The following is a 16,467-nucleotide window of genomic DNA, read 5'->3' as shown; positions in this document are numbered from 1 at the left end:
TAAGACATGATCGTTCGATAGATTAATTTATAGCACGCAGAGGGCAAAGATAATAGATATCGAAAACGGCTTATATCGCTAAGCGACTTATCAGACTTTATAAACGTAAACCCCTTTAAAAAACGCAAGATAGCCATACCGGCGCCCACGATAATAATAGCTCTATAGCCTATAGTAACGACCGTAACTAACTAACCCGCTTAGTTTATATAAACTATAGCGATAAAGGTAGACGTTAAGCTGCTAGAGGACTATTTGAATAATCACGTTAAAAGACTAGAACGGAGGATAGACGCCGAGTGAGCCGAAAGATATACCGAACTAATAAACCAACGCGACGAATAGAAAAAGGCGATCGATAGACAGAACAAGGCCATAGGACTATAAATAGATATATAAAACAAACGATTATCCAAGGATATCGCATATAACGCCACCGAATTAGGTAAGACGAACTTAACGTTAACTAACGTGGGAAGTGCTTAGGTGAAAATACAGATAGAATTAAATAAGCTATAATAAATATACGCCGCCCTAAAGAAACCAGCTAGAACTGTAAAATTAGCTAAAACGTTATAAGTAACACCTCCTCCGTTACGGACGAACTTATACACGTAACCACCGCAGTAACCTTAACCGTAAACATAACCTTAAACCCAGTAATAGCTATAGGCCTAATAGCAATAATAGCCTTAAGCTAATTAGTTAGCTAACGAATAGGCAAATTTATCGGACTAAGAACCACGATCCTTGCTTTTCTTTTATCTTGTTTTTCTTGGTAATAAATACAATTTTCTTTTCGCTATTTCAAAAAGAAAAAAAAAAAAAAAAAAAAAAAAAAAAAAAAAAAAAAGGGTACTAATATAATCGGGACGATTGTATTTTAGGGGGGCGGTATTTACTATATAAAAGTTATATATACGCATATAGCTAGATTAGTTAGCTGCCGGCAGACTTATAAAAGTCTGCCTCTATAGCAGAGCTCCACGAGCTCGGACTTAGAATAATCATCTTCTTTTCTGTATAAATTCTGTATAGACCTTTCGGTCTCCCGCTCCACGATTAAGCGTAGCATAATATATTACCTAGTATACCTAAAGAATACTATAGATCGATAGAAACCGCTCGGAGAACTATAACCGATTCTACCGCTAGTAATACTATTTTCCGTAATTATAATCGACTTTATAGTCGGTCTACCACCTACGGAATACTAATAACTATTCTGGAAAATTAAGAGTAAGCTAATAGATAAGCTAGATACTATGCGTATAGTCACCTATAAGACTAGTAAAAAGACGATCCTTATACCTAGATATTCGATATATATAGCTAAGGATTAGGTAGAGCTACTGCTCCGGATACTATAGCTAACGGACTAGGGCCTGCCTACGAGGATTATATCTAATAGGGACCCGAAATTCGTATTAGAATTCTAGCGCGAGCTATTTAAGGCTTTAGGAGTGCTGCTAGTAATCTCGACGGCGTGGTATATATAAATAAACGGATTATCTAAGCGGAAGAACTAGTCTATAGAAATTATCCTAAGATATTATACCTCTACTAGTGATATTCTATGGCTAGATATTATTCTAGCGGTATAGCACGCCTTAAATTAAGTATACACCGAAACGCTTAATACCTCCCTAAACGAATTCCTTCTTAGATTCCGCCTATAGATAGTGGCAGACTTAACGGTTAGTATAGGTGCTCCGTGAGTCTATAATAGAGAGTGGACCGAGTATATTAAGTAGCTATATCACTAAGAGGCGGAATACCTGGCGACGATTATTATAGCCGATATAAAATAACGATACGATAGGACGCGATGTCTGTATACCTTCGATATAGGCGATTTAGTATATCTTTGTTTATACCGAGGATATAAGCTGCCGGGATAAGCTTATAATTCGAGGAAGTGGTTATAATAGAGGGTCGGACCTTTTCGGGTAGTCAGGGTGATTAATCTACTCGTATACGAGTTGGATTTCCCTTAGTCGTGGCGAGTCTATAGAGTGGTGTTAATCGCGTAGCTTATACTAGTATTAACGGGGGACCCGTTTAGCAGAGAATAAACGAAGCCGGGACTTATAGTAGTAGACGGAGACGACGGCGAATAGAGATCCTATAAAATTAAGAAGCTATAGAGACGGCGAGTAATAAAAATCAGGGGACGATTATAAACAGAATACCTAGTAAAATAGAAAGGCTAGCCGGTATAGTATAACGAATAGTATCCACGATAGCTATTAATAGAGAACGTAAGCGATATAGTCTATAATTTCGAGAGGCGGAACCCGATTACTATAGCGGAACTAGTAGGTTAAATAATAGGCGATAACGAGATAAAGGAGAGAATAGTTAGCGTTAGTAGATAAAGAAATTAAAGGCAGGTTAAGCTAGTACTCTTATACAGCCGGCGTAGGGATAATAAAGAATACCACGAGATAAACGCCGATAACGATAACTAATAAAGAGGACGCTATAATAAAGACTATAGGATTAGATACTAAACGGAAAAAGGGTATTCACGTGTCAGGGACATTCTATTCGAGGGGGTCGGATAAAACTTAGAGGCGGTAAGGAATACGTTAGGAACCCGGAACCGGCCCTAAGGTTAACCCTAGGAGATATTTAGGACCAAGTTATATTTTAGGACTATTAAGCTGGCCTAAGGCCTATTATCTTAGAGCCTTAGGTTATTATATACTAGTCCTAGGGAGGATAGTCACTGGCCCTTAAGTAGGGTGTTTCCCGTTAAGTCCTAAGTAAGAAGGGCTTAACGAATAATCTTATAATTATTCTCCCCTAAGGTTAGCTTCGTGACCTATCCTTATTATAGTCTTAACGACTCTCTTTACTCCTTATATAAACCTATAATATTTTATTTATTCTAACCGTTTACGGGTATAACGATTATTAAGAGTTCGAAAGACTAGTTATTTTTTTAAATCCTACCACTACCCCTAACTAATACCTAAGATACCCCCTAAGCGTACCGCCCCTATTTATACCCGGGATACTTCCCCTATTACCGAAGGAGCCGAAGCCGGGCTATTAGGCGTTAATTATAAGTAATCCCTTATACCCGAGTTAGAGGATAAAGATAGTAACCCCGAATTTAAGATTCGCGGATAAGCTAACCCGGGCGCTCGTAATCCTATAATAGGACCACTACTCGATTAAGGGACCCCCTAAGTTATCCGTATAGGACCCTAATTCGATATTAAAGACCTTAAGGGCCGCCCCCCGGCACTCTATTATTAGCGGAACTCGACTTCCTAATTAAGCACTATAAGGACCGCTAAGCGCGCGAAAAGAAAGAGAAGCGTCTCCTTACCCTTTAATAGGGGAAGGACCCTAATACCTCCGAATATACCCCTCAAGGGGACTCCCGTAAAAGCTAGTATAAGGTCCTATAAAAGCTCCCTAAATAGGACGGGTAGTCCTATAACTAGTTCTAGATGTTTATCGAAGAAATCGAGGAGCGCTTTATACTCGATAAGGTTAAGCCGTCTAAGGCAGAGAAGATCTATCTTACCTTTACCCTGCTACTAAAGATTATAAAATCCCGATAGCGTGCCTACTATAGGCACGTTTATAGGAAGACTAGAGGTGTTACCTAGGAGGACCTTAAGACCTTCCTAACTAAGTAGTTAGTCGATAATAAAACCCGTAAAATATCTATAACTAAGAAGCTATTCTCGGACTAGACTATATAAAAACCTAATTAGACCTACGCTAAGTTTATTAATAAGCTAGACTCGTTATTTAATAAGGTATCCCTACCCTTCCCCGATAAATAGCGTATATAGTTAATCTTAATAAAGCTTAATAAACCGCTACGTAACTAAATCATAGCCGCCGGTATCCCCACCGATAATAAGGCGTTAGGTGTTATAGCCTAATAGGCAGAGATTACTCTTTTATATAAGAATAAAGAAAAGATACCCCGGAATAATCGCCTAAGGCAGCCCCGTAGCGAGAAGCGTAGGCGAAATAAGGCCCCTAATAGGGCCCGTACTATAACTATTCGGCCCTCTATACCTCCCTAGGGTTTTATAAAATTAATTAAAGTAGATAATATAGAAGCCCCCGGGCCTCCTAAAAGGCGCTACTACCCCGGCGTTACGTGTTTTAGCTATAATAAAAAGGGGTATTACCGGAATAAATACCCGAAGGAACCCCCTAAGTTAGGTTAGTTATTAGGATACTCCGCTAGTTAGAACCCGAATAACCTACCGGTTAATATAAGGCACCCCGTTATTAGATAGGCTTAGGCCTAGGAAGGGCCGCCGTCTTAGCTATTCTTTGCTAGTAAGGGCGCGATTAAGGCGAAGTTAAAGATACGGCTAAGCGGCGGATAGGGCCGCCAGAGCGCTAAGCTTAATAAAGGTGCTAAGGTTAACCTAATCGACTAAAAGGCCCTGCCTCCTGCCTACGGTCCCCTAGGACCACTAAAACGACTTAGATAGGTTATCCCTAGGGTCGATATATAGTCTATTAGGACCTCTAAGACGTATATTAAGGTCACGGATAGTTAGGACCGGACCCGGATATATCTAATTAAGTTTAAGGTGTTAGATATAGACCCCGATAAGTCCTAAGTTATCCTTAGTATACCCTAGTTAATAGAATATAACCCCGTTACCTCTTTCCGGTCCGGCGAATAAATATATCGACTCTAGTAAAAGGACCTTCGAGGCGTCCCGGGTTAAAGAGAGTTAAAGAAGGCGAAAGAGTATATATAGCTTATTATCCGCCTTATAAAGTCTAGTACCCCCTATATCGGCCGAGTTATTAGCATAAAGTGGAATACTACTAAGGAAAAAAAGGATACGTTACCTAATAATCCTTTAATCCCTATTATCTAATTAGACCTATTATAACCTATACCCCCTATACCCCTTAACCCGACCCGACTAAATAAAGGGATCCTAGAATATCTTAATCCCGGGCCGTATTAAGAGTCGCTAAATAAGGATAAGTTAGGGAATATTATCCCCGAGCACTATTAAGAGTTTTCGGACGTTTTTAATATCGTAGAGGCCGGCTATCTACCCGCCTACTAGTATTAGGATCACGCTATTAAGATAAAGGAAGGTAAGTCACCCCTATTCGGCCCTATTTACCCCCTAGCCGAGTAAGAACTAGCGGTCCTATAAGAATATATTAAGGAGGCTATAACTAAAGGGTGGATTCGATTATCGATAAGCTTTATAGGCGCCCCGATTCTATTTATACTAAAGAAGGGTGGATAGCTACGCCTATATATAGACTATTAAGGCCTTAATAAGGTTACCTATAAGGACCGTACCCCGCTCCCCTTAATATATAAGATCCTTAACCGCCTTATATCCTCCACGGTTTATACTAAGTTAGATCTTAAGGACGCCTACTATCGCTTAAGAATTTAAGAAGGGGATAAGTGGAAAACGGCTTTTAGAACTAAGTACGGATACTTTAAGTACTTAGTGATACCCTTTAGCCTATATAATACCCCCGCTAGCTTTTAGCGTTATATTAATAAAGCCTTAAAGGGTCTTATCGATACTATCTACGTTATATATCTAAACGATATCCTAATCTATAGTAAGGACCTTAGTACCCACCGCGTATATATTAAGGAGATCCTTATACGCCTAAGGGAGTGGTCCCTATTCGTAAACCCTTAGAAGTGCGTGTTTAAGATACAAAAGGTTAAGTTCTTAGGCTTTATATATAGCCCTAATAGGGTCTTTATAAACCTAAAGAGGGTTAAGGCTATTAAGGATTAGGAGGAACCCACTTCTATTAAGAAGATTTAGGTCTTCCTGGGTTTTACCGGTTTCTACCGACGTTTTATTAAAGGCTACTCTAAGGTCGCTACCCCTTTTACGGACCTATTAAGGTTAGGGGGTAGACTAGGTATATTCTAGTTAGGGGATATAAAGAGGGCCGCTTTTAAGAAGTTACGATCGTTATTCTAGTCGGTACCCGTGCTACGGTATTTTAACCTAGCCCTACCTATTCGTGTAGAACCTAACGCGTCTAACTTCGTACTAGGCGCTATAATTAGCTAGTATAAGGACCGAACCTAGCGACTCGTGACGTTCCTATCTAGGAAGCTAAGGGGACCCGAACTAAACTATCCGATACTAGACACTAAGTTAATAGCGATCGTCGAAATATTCCGGTAATAGCGCTATTATTTAGCGTATAGTTAGACCCTAGTAGGGGTATTAACTAACTACTTAAACTACCGGTATCTACTAAATAAGCCTTAAATTAAACCTTAATACGCCTATTAGCTAAAAGAGCTATTAAGCTTTAATTTTAAAATCCGTTACCGCCTAGGCGTTTAGAACCCCGTAAATAGGCTTTTACGGAAGCTATAGCTCGCTATAGATTAGGCAGATCTCGAAGCGGAGCGGTAGAAACCCGTTAAGGGATTTACTAAGAAGTTCGTTATTAGCCTTATAAGGGCCCGAGGTATACCTAAGCCCTTAGGTCTATCTAGCCTAAAGGATAAGATTATCTTTGCCTAGAAGGACGATCCCTTTTATATCTCCTTAGTATCGAAAAATAACTTAGCGGACCTATAGTCCTATAACGGTTAGGGTACGGTTTACTTTAAGGACCGTCTCTTTATACTAAACTAGTTAGGTTTACGCGATAAGGTCCTCTAGGCATTTTATAACGCGCCTATTATAGGCCATTATAGGTTAGGTTAGACGATTAAGAGGATTTCCGAGTCTTATTACTAGGAATACCTCTCGCGAGACATTAAGAAGTTCGTGCCTATATATAGTATTTATTAAAGGACTAAGCCGCGCTAGCATAAGCCCTTTAGGTACCTAGTACCTCTGCCCGTACCTAAACGGCTATTCTAAGAGATCTTAATAGACTTCGTGATAGGCCTCCCCCCTATAACCTTATAAGGAAAGAAAAGGGATTCTATCCTAGTCGTGGTGTATCGATATACTAAGTACGCGATCTATATCCCCTATAGCAGCTCTTTAATAGCTAAGGGTCTTACTAGTATTTTATAGGTGCATGTTTTTAGTATCTACGGCCTACCTAATAGTATCGTTTCGGACTAAGGGTCCTTATTTACTAGTAAGTTCTAGACCACCCTATATAGCCTCCTAAGCGTTAAGCGGCGGTTATTAACCGCGTTCCACCCCTAAACGGATAGCTAAACGGAATAATAGAACCAGAACTTAGAGCACTTTCTACGGGTATTCGGTGCCTTATAATAGGATAACTAGGTTAACTAGCTACCCTTAGCCTAGTTTACTTATAACACTGTATAGTATTTAGCTATCCGGTAAACCCCTTTTATTACGCTAATAGGTTTTAACCTACACGGATTATATAATATATAGATACGTAAGTCGGGCAAGGTTCGTGCCGCTATAGCCGAGTAAAGGGTAAAGCACCTTATATCGAATCGCAGGGCTATAAAGGTCCTTATTAGGAAAGCCTAAACCACCTACGAATAATACTATAACACTGGCTAGGCAGCCTAGCGCTTTAAGATTAGCGACTATATACTACTATCTTCGAAGAATATTAAGTAACGTCGCCCTAATAAGAAACTATTAGATAAGTTCCTTAGCCCTTATAAGATTACCTCCATAATAGGTTAGTATAGGCTCGCCTATAAGCTATAGCTCCCAGAGTTAATAAAGATTTATAATATTTTCCTAATCTCGCTCCTTAAACTATAAACGTCTCGGGACGGCAGGTCGCCTATACCCGCGGACGTTAAGGTCGAACTATAAGAGTCGGATAAATATAAGGTAGAGGAAGTCCTGGCTTATCGCTATAACGGGAATAGGCGCGAATACCTTATTAAGTGGGCCGGGTATAAGTATAAATATAATACTTAGGAACCACGAAGACACCTCCTTAACACGCTTATTAAGGAGTATTATAATCGGAAAAAGGAAGCTAATTAATAGTATTATCGGTGCCCTATAGGGTCTTTTTTTATTTAGGCCGGGGAAGAAAAAATAAAAAGAAAAAAAAAAAAAAAAAAAAAAAACAAATTAAAAAAAAACCAAACGCTAACGCCCCCCCCCTACCCCTAACTCCCCCTAGTCTAAGCCTAATAATAACTATAAATAGTCCTTATTTATTTTTTATAGCCGGTTTTTTTATAAAGACCGGCTAACTTCGAATTTTATTTAATTAACTAGCCTAGACGGCGGGTAATAGTGGCCAGGCAGCGCTCCGTGTTAATAAGAGTATCGCGGCGCTTCTTCTCCGCCTCCTCCTCCTCCTCCTAGCGATAACGCTCTAAGGGGTTAAACCCCTTATTATCGCGGGCGTATTTCTTTATAGCCTCGAGGGCCTAGCATAACTTAATTTAGACCCGGAAGGCCTAGCGCTTATATATATTAACGGTGCTTTTTATAAAGATATCGGGCTAACTTATAGACGCCTAGTTATCTAGACTACCGCCGCCTTATATAGCCGCTACTAATATCTTCTATAGCTTCTTAGCTACCCTCTCCGCCTATAATAAAAGCTATATATCTAATTAGTAACCTCGGGAGCGGTTAAAGTAAAGGGGACTATAGCTATATAAATATACTAACTCGTAGTCGCGGCTATTACTATTATAGTAGTAGTGGTATTTATCGGACACCTTATTATTATAGCAGGGCCGTATAGTAATAGGACCGGTAGCGTTATCGCTATATAGTACTAAGAAACCTAGTACGCGGGCGTACCGCCTATAAGGAGCACGAAGCTTTAGGCCCGACCTAACTAAGATAACGGGACGTACCAGTATCTCGATACTATCGCTATCGCTAAAGTCCGAGGGTCTATTGCTAGACCCGTTTATAGATAGAGCGAACTCCGATAATAATAACCTATTAGAGTTAGTTTCCTTATCGTTAAAGAGGGTGGCTTTATCGGTACTACCGCTTATAATAATATCCTAACTAATATAGTTCAGGACGCCCTCTAGGTTACTAAGGGGCTTAAGAGTACCCTATAACGAGTTATTACGCCCTAAAGGGAGAGGGCTAGTCGACTTAGTGACTAGAGTAGCCGTAATAGCCGGCTTCTTAATAGTCCTAACCGGCGTAGCTTACTTAGCTAGAGTAGCCGCCGTACCTAGCTACTTAATAGCTTTATCCTCCGAGGAGGAAGAAGATAACGAATCCGAAGACGAATCCGATAATAAGTCCGATAAAGAGTCAGACTGCTACTACTACTACTACTATTATTACTACTTAAAAGCAGCCGCTATAGCCGCGGCCTTAGCCTTAGCCTAAGCCTTCTTAGCGGCCCGCTATACCTTCTTCCTAGTAATCTTAGTTATCCCCTTATCGATAACCTTAGGTGCTACCTTAGTGGACTTTATACCGGCCTTACTAGACTTCTTAGATTTACTAGCTATACCGGACTTTTTATACTTATTAGCTAAAGCAGGGGGCGCTATTATATAATAGTGGTCTGCTTTAATACTATAAGTTAGCCTATAGTCTACGCGAAGGGGGTATAACACTTATATAATAGTGATAGTAATAGTAGTGGTAATAATAATAATAATCTGCTACGATATTAGCCGGACCCTAAGCTACCCGCGTTCCTATATACGATACACGGAACTATATAGAGATAATACGTACCCTAATAAGGAGTTAATAGGATAAGTTAATACCCTTAATATAGATAGGGGCGGATAACTTACTATTAATAGTGATAGCGTTATTATTATTATAGATAGGTAAATAAGAATAGGTAAAGAAAAGGAAAAATAATAAGATAAGTTAGGTAAACGGAAAAGTCCTATATTAGAATAGGCGTATAACCTAATATAGGCCTTACTTATATTACTCCTTCCCCTTTTACTTAGATACGACTACCTATTACGGGTTTCTACGATACGGTTATTTAGTTAATAAAGGGCGCGTCTAGGGTGCTATTATAGAATACGCGTCTACGGAGGGGCTTTATTATTATTAATATTTATAATAGATATCACGCCTTATTATTACCCGGCCTTAAGCTAGATAAGCCGCGAGGGGGCGATAAAGGAAATAAGGCAAGTTCTTTATTATTTAGGACTATATCGTAATAGGCTTTATTTAGGATAGGCCCTTTATATATATATCTTAGGCCGCCTTAATAATAGTAGCAGTATAAGAAGAGTGGATAAACAGAGTCCTAAAGGATTACTAAAGTAATAAGGACTACGGTTTACTACCTATAAGTGCCACTATTTACTAATATAATACCTGCCTTTAGAATTATAGTTTATCTAGACTAAAGCCTTTTATTAGAGGGGCCCCGGCTAGAGTGCTTAGGGCTTTATTAGGGTGTAGTCGTAGTGGTGGTGATAAATAAGGGGACCTAGGAGAGTTATGCTTTATCTAAAGATAACGGGGTCTCCCGGTTTATAAGGATTACGGTTATACTATACAAGGAGGACGGGGTTAATTAAAGGAAGGTTAGGCCAGGTTAACGGGGACGTCTAGTTAGCTTAGATAGATAAGGAGGGAGTTAATAGCCCTAATAGGTGGGGTTTAGGCCGGCCTATCCGTCCCTAGGTCGGGATAGATTAATAGACGGGTCCGGACTAGTAACGGTTACCGGCTCCCGTGGATAGGAGCCTTAGAAGGAGGGGCGTGATATCAGGGATATTCTATTCGAGGGGGTCGGATAGAACTTAGAGGCGGTAAGGAATACGTTAGGAACCCGGAACCGGCCCTAAGGTTAACCCTAGGAGATATTTAGGACCGAGTTATGTTTTAGGACTATTAAGCTGGCCTAAGGCCTGTTATCTTAGAGCCTTAGGTTATTATATACTAGTCCTAGGGAGGATAGTCACTAGCCCTTAAGTAGGGTGTTTCCCGTTAAGTCCTGAGTAAGAAGGGCTTAACGAATAATCTTATAATTATTCTCCCCTAAGGTCAGCTTCGTGACCTATCCTTGTTATAGTCTTGACGACTCTCTTCACTCCTTATATAAACCTATAACATCACGATACGAAGCGGCGAAGCAGGATATACTAAACGATAAAGGAACTACCTCTCCTTACTTTCGCTTACCTCCTTTTACTATTTCGCTTACCCCCTTTTTCCCTTATTCCCGCTTAACCCCTTTTTCCTTATTCTCTTACCCTATTTTTATTTCTAGCCCTACCCCCCTATATATATAGAAGTTAAAGAATAACTTATACGAGCATAAACGTAATTATATCCCTTATAAGAAGACCTATTTAAACGAAGAAAGAGTATAATACGACTAGCCGCTTCCGGAAAAAGAGGCGTAATCAGATATCTTTTATATTACTTTCGATTTCCACTTACCTATACTCTAAACAGAATAGAAGATATAACCATCTAACCTATATACTCTAAATAGCAGACCTACTCTTCTCTTCTAACCTCTCTAGCTACTCGGACTATAACGTTAGTTAAGATTCCGTTCCTATATAAATAAACACGCCTACACACCCTCTCCCACGATTAACCACTATTTATCCTATTATAACAAAGAAAAATAAGACTATAGTTCCTAATCTAAAGGAACGCCGTTTTATTCGTAATAAGGCGGAGGAGAGTATTAAGTTACTTAGAAAAATCTCTAAATACCTTTATAAATACTATCGCTTATACGAGTAGTATTATAATATTCTATTATTTTTATTAGTAGAATAAAGGCGTAATAACTAGGAAAGGAAGGCTATTATAACGTTCTGTACTAGTTAGACAGCGGCGAGCGGTAGTAATAGAAAAAAGGTAGATAACTTCGACGACTTCGTCCTTAAGAATAACCTAAGCCCGTACCTGCCGGAAGTATGGTATGCCGTATACTATATTTAGATAAACGGTACGAAGCGGTAAATCAACGACTAGCAGGAAGTGTGGGATATAGTAAGTAGACGGATATAGGACGATAACTACCTGCCCGACGATAAGAACGCTTTATAGCTGTTCGAGAGAGCCCTAATCGACACTAAAATATTTGGATACTAGGAGGACCCAGCTTTTATTATAGACGCCTAGGATAATAATATAGTAGGGGACGATAGACGATAGACTATAGATTATATAAACTTTATAATATTTAACGGTGATATCTGCGTATATAGCGATAATAACTTTAGTCCGTGTAATAATAATAACGCTAATAACCCGGATAATATAGCTATAATAGCTAACATAGATAACCTATAGACTATAGCCCTATTACCGATAATAGCCTAATAAGCGGACCCTGATTAGCGATAAACCGCTACTTTATAGCCGAGTATAGCACTATAGATAACCGCTAAAGTGACTCTATAGCTAACTATTAGCTTAGCTTTATAGCCCTCCGCTAGCGTATCTATATAATAGCCGACGGCTAATCCAGCTTAGGTATAGCTAACCGATAATAATAATGATATAAAATAAATATTTATAGATTAGTGGTTTATTATCGCCGGAGCCGAAGGCGTAATCGACTAGTATATAGCGGCTAAAGTGGATAACCTGCTAGGATCTATGTTTTTCGACTATATAGATCTTATAGTTAGACTTAAGAATAAACTAGTAATCGGAAAGCTATCCGTTAAATACTATATTATCGCCCTAGCGCTTAGAGATAGCGGAGTTATTAGATTAGACTAGCCGAACGTAACGAACCGCGAGGTTATTATGGATTAGATTATATAATAGCGATAAAAGGGCGAAAATAATAGATAACGGAAGCGGCTAGTATCCCTTAGCGATCTATAAGAGTGTATAGATATAAATCCTAGAAAGAAGAAGAAAACGGTTAATAACCCTAACGTTATAGTAAAAGCCCCTATATAGACGACTATACCGGTAACGTAATCGATAATAAATTTTACGATAAAGGACGAACTAAAAGCCATGGACGTAAGATCGAATAATTATATTAAGCGCCTTAAAAGAATAATCGACGATAGAGATAAGGCGTTTAACGCCAGATTCACCTAGCAGGTAAATAATTTCTAGAAGAAGCTTGATTAGAGAGCTGATATTATATATAAAGGATAGGATAAACACTATATTCGGATTAATTAACTAGAAGGCGACGGTTAGCGATAAAAAACGGAACTATAGTAAATCGGTAAGAAAGTCGATAATAACTAGGCGGTTATAGAGGTAAGTATTAGAGGAATAGAAGCTTAAATTACGGTAATATAAAAGGAAATCGCGTAGCTAAAGAAAGTTACGAAGACCTAAAAACAGCTAAAATCGGCTTATCTAAAGTCGGCCTAGCCGGCTATACCCTAGCCACCACTATAAGCGCCGCGACTACCGCCGCTATAGAAGAAGACTAAATCTTCGTAGCCGTAACCTTTATATTCTTTGTAACCATAGCCCTAATCTTCGTAGCCGTAGGCGTAATCTCTGTCACGATAAAACTCGTAGTCCACTAACCAGCTAGAAGATTCTGACTAATCTATAGGATATATAAGACGAGATAAATAATAAACGAAAAGGAACCTAGGAGGATAAACGGATAAGACGAGACGAATTTTTTTGCTTCGGGATAACGGGTATTAATTTGCTTTAAGATAATAGTATAAACAGAAGTATATAAAGGAGTGTGGTGTGGTAATCGGGACGATTACTTTTACGGGGGAGGGCACTTATTATATATATCTACTAGCTTAGTTATACACACACTCACTTAGTTAGCGGGACTATTATAGATATTAATCTATAGGCCCGTAGAGCTCTACGAGCTTACACTTACGGAATATATCTTTACTTCTCTGAATTCTCTTTATACACGTTTATAACACACAGATACGGAAATCCGCATAGCACGAATAGTATAAGAAAAAGAAGAGTTATAGGAAAGGCAGTAAGGGTTAAGTAAAGGTTAGGATAATAGTAAAGCTATCCACGTTAATTAAGTCAGGGCGGATAAGCCCCGCCCTTAACTACCGGGTTTAGGTATTAAGATTAATATCGTTACGAGTATCCTTATAACCGTTAACGCTTTTAGCGATAACGGGAGATAACGTAAACGCTATAACCTCGGCCTGCCTATTCTTCTTCTTTCCCTTAAAGGACTCGATATCCTTTACCTTAATACGAATAACCCCTATAATATTCTTAACCACCTATAAAAACCGGTTAAGCCGGTATAGGCCTTCCACCCCTATAAAGGTAATTATTACGCTAGGAACGGGTATAACGATAATAGGAGGCGCCGTGATAGGTATAGGTCTACCTATTATAATATAGGAGTCCTTATAAGGGGGGGAGGCGGTGGCTTATACCGATAAATAAGGCTTACCGGTACCTAAGTTAATAGGTATTAAGATAGGCTTATCCTCCTATAAAGTGCTAAAGGTCTTTTTTAAAACCCCGGACGCCTTTTAGAAGGCTAAATAAGCCGCTATAAGCGCCTCCGTCGCCTTAAGGCTATAAAAGGGGTCGTTATTAATTACCTTCACCGCCTCTAGGAGTACTACTAATAAACTAGTTATCCTAGGCGGAGGAGGAACGTACCTATAACCGCCCTTTAAGTAATTATAATACTTAGGATCGGGTATCCTCGCTCCGGGTCCTAACTAATTATAGTAGCGCCGCCTATCCTAGCTATTTATAATAGCCTTTACGTAAAAGTAGTAGAAGACCGAACAGGTCCCTCTAGGAGGATATTTTATTTTATAAGCGCGCTTCGCGGGGCTCTTAACCACTATAAAAGCTTCGCCCGCAGAACGCTTACCCTTAGCCTTAGCGGCTTAGGCTAGCTAGGCGCGGCGGTCTATAGCTAAGGCAGGAGAAGTAATCTCCTTACTAGCCGGGGCAGGAGTAGGTACCTCCTCGCCGGTATTATTATTATTATTATTATTAGCCCCCTATATTATATATATAAGTTAGTAAATATCGCGCGAAGCTCTTAGGAAGAACAGGAAATATACCTTAAGGGCCGGAGATAATCCTAAAAACTTAAATATCTTCTAAAGAAAGAGATAAGGGGTTAGAATAATAAAACAGCGTGCGAAAGGGTAGTAGGCGATAAAAAATATACTACTAATAATAAAGGATATTATTAAAGAAAAGAAGAAAAAACGGGATAACGGAGGTAACGGTAAAGTTAGTATTATTAATAAATGAGTTATACGGTTAGGGAAGGTATATATATCGGTTCCTTATATAGAAAGAACGATCCTATAACCCGTCTATAAATAATAATAATAGCCGTATATAATACGTTAATTAATCGTATAACTATAAAGGCCTACCTTAAGCGCTCTTTAACGAATAAAGAGGTTATTTAGGATTAACAAGCCACTAAGGGCCGTTATTTAATTAATAAAAAGGCGTTATTCGATTAAATAATAACGCTCCACGAACCTATACTAAAGATTAACGACTTACCGAGGGGGGAGGGGGGTAATATTACGGGCTAACCCCGTAAAGATAATCCGGTAAAGCACCGGATCTTCCGACTAATTATAGTATACTCCTAGTAGGTCGCCGCGATATTATATTTAGGTTATAGGCACCTATAGAGTTTTCCCCTTTCCTTCTTTTCTCCTTAGCTTTAGATAATTTAATTATTCGGCCTTACCCTATAAACAACTTATAACCAGCCGCTTATAGAGTATAACTACCCTATCTACGATAAGGAGATATTAGCGATTATAAGTTACGTGATATATTAAAAAGCAGAGCTCCTAAGTTATAGTCACTTTATAATCCTATCCGACTATAAGGCCCTAGAATACTTTATAATAAAGAAGATACTTAATAAGAGATAAAGCCGATAGGCCGGTAAGCTTACCTAGTTTAACTTTATACTAGAATACCGTAAGGGTACCGATAACTATACCACTAACGCTTTTTCGCGAAAAGAATAAAACAAACCGAAGGACTTCTCCGATAAACAGGAATAGGCGCGATATATATAGTTAATCCCTAAGACCTTAATTCCCCTAAAGATCCGCCTCCTTCGCGAATACCTATAAGTATTTAAAGCTAATAACGAATTATAATAGCTATAGGACGCTATAGTAAAAGAAGATAACTAGTATCGCTAAGCTATATAAGCTATATCTAAAAGCGATTAATAGTTTTCCCCCTTATTAGGTCTCCGAGCCTAGATTACCGAATACGGGATTACCTTATAAGGACTATTAATATTCCGAGATCGCCTATAGGTACTAGGAGCCTAAGAAGGGAGTATATTATAAATACGAGTAATCTAATTTATACACGACTCTATAATTAGAGGTTACCCGGGGCGAGATAATATAATTACCCTTATAGCGAGACGCTTTTTCTAGCCGGGAATAAACCAAGACGTATATAGGTTTATACGTAACTATAACGTTTATAACTAGAGCTATATATAGCGGAACGCTCGACGAGGACTCTTAAAACTACTCTTAATTCCCGAATAAATAAGGAGCGACCTATTAATAGACTTTATAACGGATCTGCCCCCCGCTAAGGAGAAGAAGTATAGATACTTATAGGTTATAACTAA

The sequence above is a fragment of the Sodiomyces alcalophilus genome, assembly GCF_042370955.1.
Source record: "Sodiomyces alcalophilus JCM 7366 unplaced genomic scaffold ACRALscaffold_8, whole genome shotgun sequence".
In the NCBI taxonomy this organism is placed as follows: domain Eukaryota; kingdom Fungi; phylum Ascomycota; class Sordariomycetes; order Glomerellales; family Plectosphaerellaceae; genus Sodiomyces; species Sodiomyces alcalophilus.
Note: the sequence above shows the minus strand (reverse complement) of the source record.